This window comes from Chrysemys picta, chromosome 2, assembly GCF_011386835.1.
Source record: "Chrysemys picta bellii isolate R12L10 chromosome 2, ASM1138683v2, whole genome shotgun sequence".
Lineage (NCBI taxonomy): Eukaryota > Metazoa > Chordata > Testudines > Emydidae > Chrysemys > Chrysemys picta.
Window position 1 is genome coordinate 213,935,823 of NC_088792.1, and position 13,559 is coordinate 213,949,381.

General features: G+C 38.1%; 1 pseudogene; it reads right to left on the bottom strand.

The window, feature by feature from the left end:
- Nucleotides 1-2,282: 2,282 nt before the first annotated feature.
- LOC101932367 (protein FAM200C-like) lies at nt 2,283-3,130 on the bottom strand (annotated as a pseudogene).
- Nucleotides 3,131-13,559: the final 10,429 nt, after the last annotated feature.

The following is a 13,559-nucleotide window of genomic DNA, read 5'->3' on the forward strand; positions in this document are numbered from 1 at the left end:
CAAGAACTTGTCCCATCATAGCAGGAACAAAACTAGCACAGCGGGATGTTCAGTACCAGGCATGGCAATAAGAGTCATCAACCAAAGAAGCAGTGTTCTTACATGTGAGTTTAAACTTGGGAATGTCATCTTTATAAATGTCTTTCTCAAACTGTTGCTATACCAAACTAGATGCATAATGACTATAATCAGTTCCAGCAAATGGTGTGGCTTATCTCTAGAGCACCTACTCATAGTTACTGAAACTTTATAAGCATACTGGAGAACAAAGAAATGAAACTGAATGGATTTTCTCAACTTAACCTTTTGATTACTTAAATAGCTCCCCCAACAAGTGTATCTTCTGAATGAACACCCTGTGTGACAGGAGAGAGATCATAACAGATGCAATGACAATGACTCTTCTCCAACTATGGCCCAAAAGGAAACTTTAATGGATCAGAGAATGAGTGAATCCTGTTAAATATATCAACGTTATCAAACCTTTTATTAAAACACATTTATGTAACGAGAAAACATTGTCTAGCTAGGCCATAGCAACAAAAATGAATTTGTTGCCAGATTATATTTATGCTCTTGGCATCTAGCTAACACAGGAACTGGGCACTTGATAGATAGATAGATAGATAGATAGATAGATAGATAGATAGATAGATAGATAGATAGATAGATAGATGTAGGGTGTTTGGGTTGGATAATTGTCTCTAATTGTGAACCACTAGTGTAGTCAAGGGTAAACAGAGTTTACCCACTTCTTATTTGGGGAATATGGAGTTTACTTTAGGTTAGTTTACCCAATTCTTTTTTCTACCACTGCTGTGAACCCTTATTTACAGGCTTTTCGCTATAAATTCCAGTGTAATATACTACTTTGTACCCCATCTCTAATTCATGGATATATTGGCAAGAGAGAAGAGGCATAAATCATAGTGTGTTATAAAGAAATAAAAGATGCCTGTTGATCATTTTTAAATTGGAGGAATATGAAGAATAATTTCTTTTCTGCCTATAAGTTCTAAGATTCTTTAATGCTCTTTGAGGCAGGAGAGATGGATGAAAGCTGAGCATGGAAAAAAGATGGGAGTTCAGAGTATCCACAGTTAATCAGTGGAGGTGAAGGAGTAAAGCTAACATGGCTGTTGGAGAGCTTTAACCCAGCGCATTAGGTACATTTGGGGGTATTTTAATGAACCATTGGTACCTGAAGCCCAGTGGAATTTCTGGTGCATTCATTTATAGTGCAAAAAAAATCAAATCATGGATAGCTTTGATCCACACATATTCATCAATGAGCAATCACCATGGGGTGGGGTGGGATGAGGCTGAATGATATATAAAGAAGAGGACAATATAGGAGTCCGTTTAGAACATTGGTTCCAAAACTTTTTGGCATCACGCCCCCTTTTTAATTTTTGAGAAACCTTCACGCCCCCCACCTCTCCTTTACCATCACCCAACCCCCTTTTATCAAATGTAATTTGTAATTTAAAATTAAAAATAAACATAGTTTTTCTTGGCATAAAAATTTAATAAAAATGTAATTTAAAATAAGAAATAGCATGAACGAAACAAATTTAATGTGAAGGATGTTGCTGCATTTTCTTCATGAGTTGGGAAATCCTAAGTTTGAAAGATGAAAATGTACAATGCAAATCTTTTTTGACATCCAGTCGATTCCTTTGTTTTGTTTTTATTATGACTAAACTTGAAAAGCTTTTTTCACAGAAGTACTTCGACGAAAACGGAAGAATAATATGTAGCACTTCTTCTCCATCTTTTGGGTAAATTGGGAAATATTTTATCCAAAATTCCTCCAGGCTTAAGTTTTCAAAAATATCTTTTGCACTTGAATCATATTTCATTTCAAGTGCTTGTTCGTGCAATACTTCTGGCAATGAATTGACATCAATGTTGAACGGATTACGTGCTAATTTACGAATGGGGTTGCCAGAAAAGTTGTCTGGAAAATAGCAGATGAATTCGTCAGCAAGGCAGTCCAGATGAAACAAAATGTTGTTCTTCGGATCCTCTTTACAAAGTTCAGCGAGTGATGAAAATGTTAGAAAAGACGAAAAGTTATGTGTCTGAGCTTGCATTCGACATTTCCAAAGCTTTATTTTTTCTGTAAACGCTTTGATGGCATCATGGTGCACTATAGTGTTTACAGCGTTGATTCCTTGCAGCTTCAAATTGAGATTGTTCAAAGATTCAAAAATGTCCACGAGGTATGCCAATGAAAGTTGAAACATTTGGTTCATAAACGCATTATAAAACTCTTCTTTTTATTGTTGCTTGAGGAAAATTTCCACTTCGTCTTTGAGTTCGAATAATCTCAAAAGTATGTTCCCTTTGGAAAGCCATTGTACCTCCGTGTGAAACAAAATAATTTTATGATCCACTCCCAAATCCACACAAAGAGCTGCAAAAAGTCTTATATTTAAAGCTCTGTTCTTCACAAAATTGACAACTTTGATGGCCAAATTCAACGAGTAATGTAAGTCATCTGGAAGCGTTTTAGCAACCAATGCTTGTCTGTATATGATGCAGTGAGTCGTAGTTACAGCTGGATTTTTTTCTTTCACCAATGTCACAAATCCAGAGCGAGAGCCAAGCATCACTGGAGCACCGTCTGTACAGACACCAACCAGATTTTCCCATGAAAGTCCATTTTCTTCAAAAAAGTCAGAAACCGTTTTCATAACATCAGAAGCCTTTGATATGGTCATCAATTCCTTCGAAAAAAGCAGTTCTTCTTTTACAATTCCATCATTAATGAATTGAACGTAGATAAGAAACTGACAGCATTGTGCTACATCAGTGGTATTGTCGCACTGAATTGCAAAAAAAGGAGAAGCTTTCACTGCCTCCACAACTTGAAGTTTTAGATCTTTCGCCATGTCATTGATGCGAAGTTTCACGGAATTGTCAGAAAGCGAAATTTCTGATATTTTTTCTTGCTTTCAGCACCAAGCACAATATCATCAGCTGCTTTCAATAAGCAAGGCTTCACAAGAGTTTCTCCTATTATGTGTGCTTTCTTGGCTTTAGCGATGAGCAACGACAGTTCATCAGATGCTTATACCACTTTGGGCGACGCTTGATGAAAAGCTCCAGTAGTGTCCAGCTTCATGCATTTTAAATTTTGAAGTTAATCAGCAAAAAACTCTTTTGGTTTGTCTTTCAAAGCGGGGGTTCTTTGTCAAGTGTCACTCAAGGCATCATTGCTGTGAAGTGTGTGGCATACTACGCATTGAGGATGATTGATCCTGTTTTTTTGCATGACGGTGAAACCATATTTAATGTAGTCTTCATCGTACTTCCTTTTCTTAATTGTGGCCATAATATACTAATAAAAAAATCTATAAAAATATTTTTCCTGATTCATGAATAATAACGGACGCAAGTTAATTTGAGTTATTGTGAACGTTTATTTACTACTACTATTACATACGGACGCGTACTGCCCTATATATACCCCACCACCAGTCTGGCAAGTAGCTGGTCTTGCACTGTGAGTGGTGGAGGAAACCACTCCCATGAGAGAACAGTCTCGAACACTCTCGCAAGCGAGCTAGGAAGTTTTAAAAAGTTCCATTGCTTTCTACATCATTCTTCGGCCTCCCCACCGACCAAAATGGCACTCCTACACATCAAAAGGCAAAAAAATAAAAAAATATTCGCATTTTGTGGTATGAAATTTGAAAACATTGCAGTTATATACTTTTATTTATAGTTGTATTTTTATTATTATTGTACTTTGTTATACCTTTATTCTTGTCTACTTATATTAATAATCAAAAATGAGAAGATTGTTAATACTTTATTGTAGTTAAGTAATATAGGCTGGTAATTGGACAATTTTATTAATAGTTATTATTATGTATACAGAATATGTATAATTTATTGTCTGTTGGTCTATTAAATAAATAAAATATTTTTTTTTATGCGTCCCCCTTGGAATTTCTTCAGGCCCCCTCGTTGGGCAGCCCCCCAGTTTGGGAACCGATGGTTTAGACAGTATAGTCCAATATATGGCAGCAGCCCATATTCTATTTAAAATAACTGATTTTATTCATTAAAAATTATAGTATTCTATACACAGTGAGGAATAGGGAACAGAAAGACAGTGCCTGTAAAAGGAATAATAAATATACAGCACAAATATAACTTCTGTGCAAGGAAGGCCTAGCTTACTTAATTCATCACAGCATTTGATGCGGCACCCTGTATGACTTTTGGAGAGCTCTCTAATTTGTATCACACAAGAGATGGGTTTTAATAAATAAAACATTTGCATTGAACGTGTGTTGACATCCCATCCTCTTCAGCTGGCCTACTGGAGGATAGGGTGTTCTGTACCTAACTGGCAGGAAAGCACTTTTGGTTAGTTGCTCATCGGTAGGACAGGCTCAGGAGTATGCTCCAGTTGCACTGCCCTCTCTCCAGTAATGGGAGCTTAATCGCTAAAAGCCCTTCTATAAACCCATCTTAACTGGCAGTTCAAAACAGTCAGAGTGTACCAATGAAACCGACTGTAAGAGTTTTGGCTTATTATCCAGGGTATACAAAACTGCCCTTCGAGATAACTATATTTTTCATAGGTATTTGCCAACAAGAGGTAGTGTCTACTGGAAATAAACTTTACTCATTTCTCTCCTCCCTATATTCAATATGATTAATATGAAGATGATAATTCACATAAATCACTAATCGTCACTGTTCACAACACATTTACCAGATATTATTGCTTCTATCCTCATTTTATATCTATAGAACATCTAGGGACTGATTTTCAAAAATGACCTCCAACTTGTGGGCTCACGTTAATCATGCCAATATATTTGCATGTGTAAGACACTTTTCATTAAAGCCCCTTGAAGCATTTTACAATGACTTACTAATTAAGCTTCAAAACACCCTTAAGCCACACAAAATAGGAATATGTAGCTATTATATCACTCACTTCTGAAATGCAGGCACCTTTGGAGCAGAGCGAAGCGGCCGTTTACAAGCACACAACAATACACAACAGTTTAGAAGAAGAATTCTATGTCTCACTAAAATTGTAGGGGGAATCTGAGTAATTAATTGAGTTGGAGTTTGGCCAGGACAATGAGGTTAACCTCTTTGCTCTTACAAAAAAAAAAAAAAGGTGCTATGGGACCTTAGATTTTACAGGAATCTGGTTTTACATCTCATCCAGAAGACAATAGCCCTAATTTTGCTTTTAGCTACACCAGTATAAATTAGAAGTGACTCCACTGAAGTCAGCGGAGTTACACCAGTGTCTCCTGTCATCCTATCGGGAAAGGCAGCACCTAATGAATCACTAATGCTTCCCACAACATCCAGTTATTCCCTGCTTAACTTGTGAGATCAACTAAGAACACAGTACAAGATCTGGTTGTAGGCTCATATCTAACTATGTTCATTGGACAAAGTCGGATAGCAGAATCGAACAAAAGAAATAGTTAAAACTAGAAAGCTTTATGTCTATGACTCAGGGCCAGATTCTCAAATGGTGTAAAATGAAAATAATTTCTGGAAATATTAGACATGAGTACTGATGGCTATTTGAATTATTTTCACTTGTTCTTCTACACGTTTTGTACGTTCTCTTTAACTTTAATGGCATCACAAACTTGTCACATAACACACTACATATTTACTCTGTTCGTTTATCAAGATCTGTTACTTACCAGTATTTTATTTTATTTGAAAGATGACATTAAAATGCACAGCTGTTTCAAATGGAACATAAAATCCACCAAAAAGCCAGATTTGCAGAATTTTGTAGAAAATTGCAAACATTCAGCTGTCATCCTACCACCCATTATAATGAGTATAAATAACCTCCATTTAATATGTGAGGATTTTTTAAAAGATGTTTGCATTGAAAGAGAACTCCAGGTGCTTTTAGAGTTATTTGGGACATTTTCCAGTTGACAATATGGAAATACTGTCACTTAAGCCAGGGAGCTTGTTGCTATGGGGACACAATAGCAGCAGCATTTGATAACTTGGCAGTTGTTACACTGGCAAAGAGAGAAACTCAGCGACAGGGACTGTTGAATAATTTCAGGTGGATGTGCACTAGGGATAGATGAAATGGTTCAGAAAATTTAAAAAATGAAAAATATCTTTCTTTTCAACTCACAATCTCTCCTTCGCATATGGTCTTTTTGGGACACTATACTGGCTCAGCAGCTTTAACCCCTATGAAACTAGTAGGAAAGACAGCCCTATCGACACATATAATAATGGAGTCACAAATGCATTTTGGAAAGGATATGCAATAGACAGCACAGTGTAGCAGAGATGGCAATGAGATATGGAAGCAGAAAAAGCCAATGTGAGTTTTGGTTGGTCACTTCTTAGCGTATACACAATGTGCCTCAAATGGCATGTGACCAGGATTCACCACCGAATTTGGTCTGCTGGTTGGATCATTAACTTCCCCGGCTCGGGCCAGGTACTGATGGAAAGTGCGACGTGAACGCTGATCCATGCCCCCAACTAAGAGATGTCTTAGGATAGGACAGGTAAGTGATAGTCCCTTTCTAACAGGTTTCAGAGTAGCAGCCGTGTTAGTCTGTATCCGAAAAAAGAACAGGAGTACTTGTGGCACCTTAGAGACTAACAAATTTATTAGAGCATAAGCTTTCGTGGACTACAGCCCACTTCTTCAGATGCATATACGTGGAACATATATTGAGGAGATTACTTACTTAATTGGCCTCTCAGAGTTGGTAAGACAACTCCCACCTGTTCATGCTCTCCTCAATATATGTTCCACTCTATATGCGTCCGAAGAAGTGGGCTGTAGTCCATGAAAGCTTATGCTCTAATAAATTTGTTAGTCTCTAAGGTGCCACAAGTACTCCTGTCCCTTTCTAAATCACTTTGATGATACTGTAGCTATAATATTATATCCACTGCATCTCAGGACATAGAAAGTTGTGGACAAACTGTAGGGAACTCAGAGAAGAGTAACAAATGTGATCAAAAGCTGGAGGGACTGGTTTATAACACTGGTCTACAATTTTTGAGAAGTCGTCTGCTTCAGAGATAAAATGTGCTATTTATTATGTATTTTGATGTGCTGAATTCAAATATGACAATTAAAACAACTGATTGGCTACTGTTTCGAAGATATTTAAGTTTTTACATTTTATGTCTATGTATATTGTGTAGATAGTAGAGTTTTAATCATAAATTGTAAACCTAGGTCTTTTCATGTGTTTATGGTTGCTTTACATGATAATATTTCACCTGTCCTGTTTATGTAACACTTTAAAAATCAGCAAAAGGGTTATATAAATAAAATGTATTATGAAACAAAAGGCAAAAAACTATTATGTACATAGTTTAGTCCTGTTCAGTGTCTACTCGGTGCTTCTTGGCTTGTCTCTTGTATTCATTAAATGGAGCATCTCTTGTCACTGTCCAGCAATAGTCTGCAAGCATCGATGGGCTCCATTTGCCCTGATAGCGTTTCTCCATTGTTGCTATGTCCTGGTGAAATCGCTCGCCGTGCTCGTCGCTCACTGCTCCGCAGTTCGGTAGAAAAAAAATCTAGATGAGAGTGCAAAAAATGTATCTTTAGTGACATGTTGCAACCAAGGCTTTTGTATGCCTTGAGGAGGAAAACCAAGAGATGTTGGTGGAAAACCAACAACCTGTAGTTTTCTGCCTTGTTGTTTCTGAGAACATTTATTGCCACTAACTGGAAGGCTTTCCATGCCGTCTTTTCCTTGCCACGCAGTGCATGGTCAAATGCATCATCTCAAAGAAGTTCACGAATCTGAGGACCAACGAAAACACCTTCCTTTATCTTAGCTTCACTTAACCTTGGAAATTTTCCACGGAGGTACTTGAAAGCTGCTTGTGTTTTGTCAATGGCCTTGACAAAGTTCTTCATCAGACCCAGCTTGATGTGTAAGGGTGGTAACAAAATCTTCCTTGATTCAACAAGTGGTGGATGCTGAACACTTTTCCTCCCAAGCTCCAATGACTGTCGGAGTGGCCAATCTTTCTTGATGTAGTGGGAATCTCTTGCACGACTATCCCATTCGCAGAGAAAACAGCAGGACTTTGTGTATCCAGTCTGCAGACCAAGCGAGAGAGCAACAACCTTCAAATCGCCACAAAGCTGCCACTGATGTTGGTCATAGTTTATGCACCTCAAAAGTTGTTTCATGTTGTCATAGTTTTCCTTCATATGGACTGCATGACCAACTGGAATTGATGGCAAAACATTGTCATTATGCAGTAAAATTAAGACTTTAAGACTCGTCTTCGATGAATCAATGAACAGTCTCCACTCAGCTGGATCGTGAACGATATTGAGGGCCATGCACACCATCGATGTTGTTGCAGGCTACAAGATCACCTTCCATGAAGAAGAATGGGACAAGATCCTTTTGACGGTCACGAACATGGAAACCCTAACATCACCTGCCAGGAGATTCCACTGCTGTAGTCTGGAGCCCAACAGCTCTGCCTTACTCTTGGGTAGTTCCAAATCCCTGACAAGGTCATTCAGTTCACCTTGTGTTATGAGGTGTGGTTCAGAGGAGGAGAATGGGAGAAAATGTGGGTCCTGTGACATTGATGGTTCAGGACCAGAAGTTTCATCCTCTTCCTCTTCCTCGTCTGACTCAAGTGAGAATGATTCTGGTGCATCAGGAACCAGCAGTCCTTCTCTGTGGGGTACTGGGCGTATAGGGGATGGAATGTTTGGATAATGCACAGTCCACTTTTTCTTCTTTGACACACCTTTCCAAACTGGAGGCACCATGCAGAAGTAACAATTGTTGGTATGATCTGTTGGCTCTCTCCAAATCATTGGCACTACAAAAGGCATAGATTTCCTTTTCCTGTTCAACCACTGGCGAAGATTTGTTGCACAAGTGTTGCAGCATATGTGTGGGGCCCACCTCTTGTCCTGATCTCCAATTTTGCAGCCAAAATAAAGGTGATAGGCTTTCTTAACCATAGTGGTTATACTGGGCTTTTGTGATGCAAATGTCACTTCACCACAAACATAGCAGAAGTTATCTGCACTGTTCACACAAGTACGAGGCATCTCTGCTCACTTTGGCTAAACAGAAATGTGTCCCTTTGCAAAATCAAACACTGACAAATAAGAGAGCACGACACTGTATGATTTCTAGAGCTGATATAGGGCAATTTGTTCAGCAGATTGATATAAGCTTCGTTATGATTGCATCATCCATGACTTCTAGGAATAACATGATGCAATTCATATCATGTGTGACGCAATACCAGCTTCAGATTGCATCATTCATTGTTTTGCCTAAAAAGCAAACCCAGTCATAGATTTATTCATAGATCCAGTCAAAGATGTATTTTAGTCATTTCTGGTTTAAATTGAGATCCCTTCCCTTTATAACTCACTTATCCTCCGCCATTCCCAAGTCAAGGGTCGTATATACTGACCCAATAGCATATCTTGAAAACTAGAGCCAATCAACAATTTTAAGCATCATTTTCGTTCTCAGTGACCCAGAATTAGTAAAGTTTGACTACATTTATTTCAGAAGCATTTTGGCTGTAGAACAGTGTAATGAAAGATTAAAAAACTAAATTTGTACACGTTGGGTGAATGGTTACTAAAAAGAGGTCTGATAACTGTCTAGAAATATTTGAAGAGTATGAATGTCAGAAATAGGATGAAATGTTTAGGATAGTCAAAGATATCCTTGGGAGGAATTGGGATGAAATGAAGGAAAGAAAAATCTACGTTAAAAAAAATCTCCTGTAGTGAAACCTATTAGATTGTAGAATAGTCATTTTCATCTAAGGGGAATGGTGAATGCCTCATTGAATCATTATAAATGGGACTGGACAATGCAGAGTAGAAAATATACTTTAGGGAACAATCATGCACTGTCAGGAGGTAAACTAGATCATGCAATAGGTCTTTCTATCTCTAATCTTGGAAGGCCAAATCCTGTTGACCTTACTGGAACAAAATTCCAATTAATATCTGTAAGGACAGCAAGCTTTGACCTATGATTTTATGATTAAGCACAAAGAACCAAGACACCAATGACAATTGAATAGTGCACTTGTGGTAGTGCAGGGAGCTATGGAACGGTGATCTTGGATTCTGCTGTATCTACCAGTATTACATAGCAAACCACTAGAAATACTTACAAGACTATGGTGATCACACTTGATCTTTGTTCCAACAAATGAACTTTCTCTGTTCCCTTTTCTAGTTTCTCCTTCCATTATGTGCTCTTAAAATTATCCCATTCATTTGTAAAATGCCTGGATTTGTTTTTCTTCTCAATGCCAATACAAAATCAAAGATATAATACACACATAGGGCTAGATTTTCAGAGACCCTTTGTATTCACAATTCCAGTGGAAGTCAATGAAAGCTGCAGGACACAATATCTCTGAAAATCAGCCTTATGTAGATAAATAAAGAAAAGCATATGGATGTTGTACATGACACACCATAGGAGAAATCTCTTAAGAGACCATGAACTAATACAGCTACATGCTTTATGCTGCAGTCCAACTTGCAATCACTAGGCCATCTCACCACAGGGGACAAACGGGTATTGAGAGTTATTGAACATTGCCAATTTTCACCGTGAAGTTATTTAGCACAGATGTTTCCATAATTGTGACACACTGGGAAAATCCACATGCTCAATAGCCCTCAAACTCATGCTTCCATCTGTGCAGTGTGATGGTCTACAGTTACTGCACATGTCTGCAATATAAAACATACAGGAATATTGTCTGGCACAAGTTCTATTGGAAGATTTTTCCTAGTACCATCTGTGCTTTTTTATTTACTTCTATTCCTGTGTTTCTGTATTTATATTTAACACAATTATAAACAGGCAATATAGATTTTATATGTGCTGGTGAAAATGAGAGTGTATAAAGAACCATATAAAGTTGGTAGTAGAGTTATAAAGCTCTCACAAGGGGTAACAGCTGACAGAATGGGATTTAACTGTGGCATCTCTAACAGTTTTCCGATCTGCGTCACTGACTCAGTTTTGACCCACAACGGCAGTGTCTGAAAGTTGTTACTATAGCCATGCCAAGGATTGTACCTGGACTAAGTTTCAGGGCCAAGATTCAGTTAAGAATTTGATGACACTGAAAACACTGGAAGTGTTCTTGTGTGATTTGGCCCAGTATGGTGAAAATCTTATGAATTCAAATGATCTTGAAAGATTTCTGCCATCAGGTATTTGAGATCAGCCATTCTTATCAACTTCCATCCATGTTCAAATTGGTTTACCAGTTAATCTGGAACCACAACAGTGGGGATGGGTTCAGATGCAGGGATTAAATTAGGAGGTTTTTCATTCCCTTTAAATTTATAGTGGCTTGAATTGGAAGTTTTAGCCCTTCTCTTGTTATTATTATTTGCTGGGTGTTCCCTGGCTCATGTGGGATGAGGTGGTAGACTCTGTCCAGTTTGTAATGTCCAGTTGAACACATCACAAAACCTGTTTTAATGTGATCAGTCTCAGCAGAGAAGCCAAGATCTGAAAAGCCTGGAGAGTGAACTGTTTTCTCACCCCTACATGTGGTCCCTAAAGGTTAGGGCTGAAAGACATTGGAGGAGAAGTCTGAGGAAGCTGGCCATGCCATTGATCACTATCTTAGTTAAAAGATTAAATTTTTTAGTGCTGTCAATTTAGCAATAAACTGTATGAAAATAAATCTTACAGAAAAGATACCAGACCATTAATCTTGGAGTTTCTTATACTTCAACAATATGCAATGGCATATACATACATCACATGCAGTCAGAGGTTATGAGGTCTCACTCATTTCTATTAGTGATGTTTTTATTCAATTCAGTTTATTCAATATCTCATATTTTTCAAGTGGTTTGCTAGATGGGTAAAGCTATGGAACTGGATAGGAAGGCTAAGCATAGAGAATGGCATGTATTTGTAGTTTTTTTGTCAAAAATCAGATTGCAATATAAATATCACTGGTAACAGCTGAATTTTGAATTGTTTTCATTCTCTTTCCTTGTGGTCTCTGCAGTATTTTCTCTTTCCGAACACCCCTTCCTTTCTGCAATAGTGTTGTATGTTTGGAAGAAGAGACGAATTATAAAAAAAAGCACAAAAGAAGGTAAGTCTTCTATCGTGCTTTTTGTATAATTCTTCTCTGCTGCCAAACATATAACTTTTTTGATGCACCCTCTCAGAAACAGCATTGAAAGCCATATCAATGCAACTTCATCACATTAAATACAAAGGGAGTCTGCCTTTCTTCTTGGATTTCATTCTTGTTTGCAGCCAAATATTAAGTGTGCCCACTATTTATTTGAGGCTTGATGATTCATTTAGGCAAAGCAAGAGATGCTGCACAAATTGCACCACTGCAGGAAAGATGGTCCCTCCCTGTTTGCCTCTGTTCTAAGGGAGAGGTAGTAATTTGATGCTTTTCTGTACCAGCAGCAAATGATGATACCTCCTATGCTGACTGGTTCATTAGGTGGTGGAGCTAAAGTTACACCAGTCCTATCCCTCCCTATCCACATATTGTATGGGGAGGAAGTACATACACATCACTCTCTGATTCCTTTGTGTCCAGACCCAAATTCTGGGTAGCCTTCATAGATGTGTAAGTGCAAGCGTGTGCATTTGTGCGTGTGTTCTTATGCCTCCTTACTGCCTTGCATGAGCATGAAATATGAGTCACAATCTAGCCATTATTTTTAAAACAGCCAAATTCAGGCTACTTATATTTGAATCAAAATACTATCCAGTCTTATTTACTCCATAATGAAGTCAGTGAGAATGCTGGTATCCAAAGACTGGTATTTGTAGTAGGAAGGAATGCTACATCTAGTTATCAGATAGGACAGTAATTCTGCTGGTAGTTCAGACTCAAGGAGGCGAGTGTAAATAATGGCTAAGGCAGCAAATATGTGGGGGAGAGCATCAGAGAGTTTGATGGAAGGGAGTAGGAAGCGGTGATTGGTGATGAAATCCGTTAATCGCTGTCTCTGGCAAAATAAAGTAGCAAGACAGAAAGTGTGCCAAGAAGTACAAAGGGAGTAAGCTAACTTCAAAGTCATCCAAAGAGTCCAGAAAATTTGAATCAGTATTATTTTCAGTCACTCTCCCTAAGCGGCCATTGATTCCAGAAGCACCAAGACAAAGAAATCAGCTGTGGGACAGTTTTATACCCTGAAGCAGTAAATCCTTGTTGAGGCATTTGCACAAACTGCCCTAAAAATATCAAAGGAGCGAAAGGGTGGACACCTAAGGACAACAATGTCGTCATGCCATTTAGAAAGGAAAACTTTGGCTCAGGAGGAAAAGGGCCATGAAAACAAGAGTGCAGGTGGCCATGATAATGTATGTATAAACCAGTCAAAAAATAGATGTGCTTCTTGCTTGCAGATAGATATAAACATATGGCTAAATCCTGCTCACACAAGGAGTTGCACTGATGGCAATGGGCGTTCTCATGTGAGTAAGGGATGCAGAGTTTGGCCTATGAATATGAAACTACACTTCATAGAAAACATAACT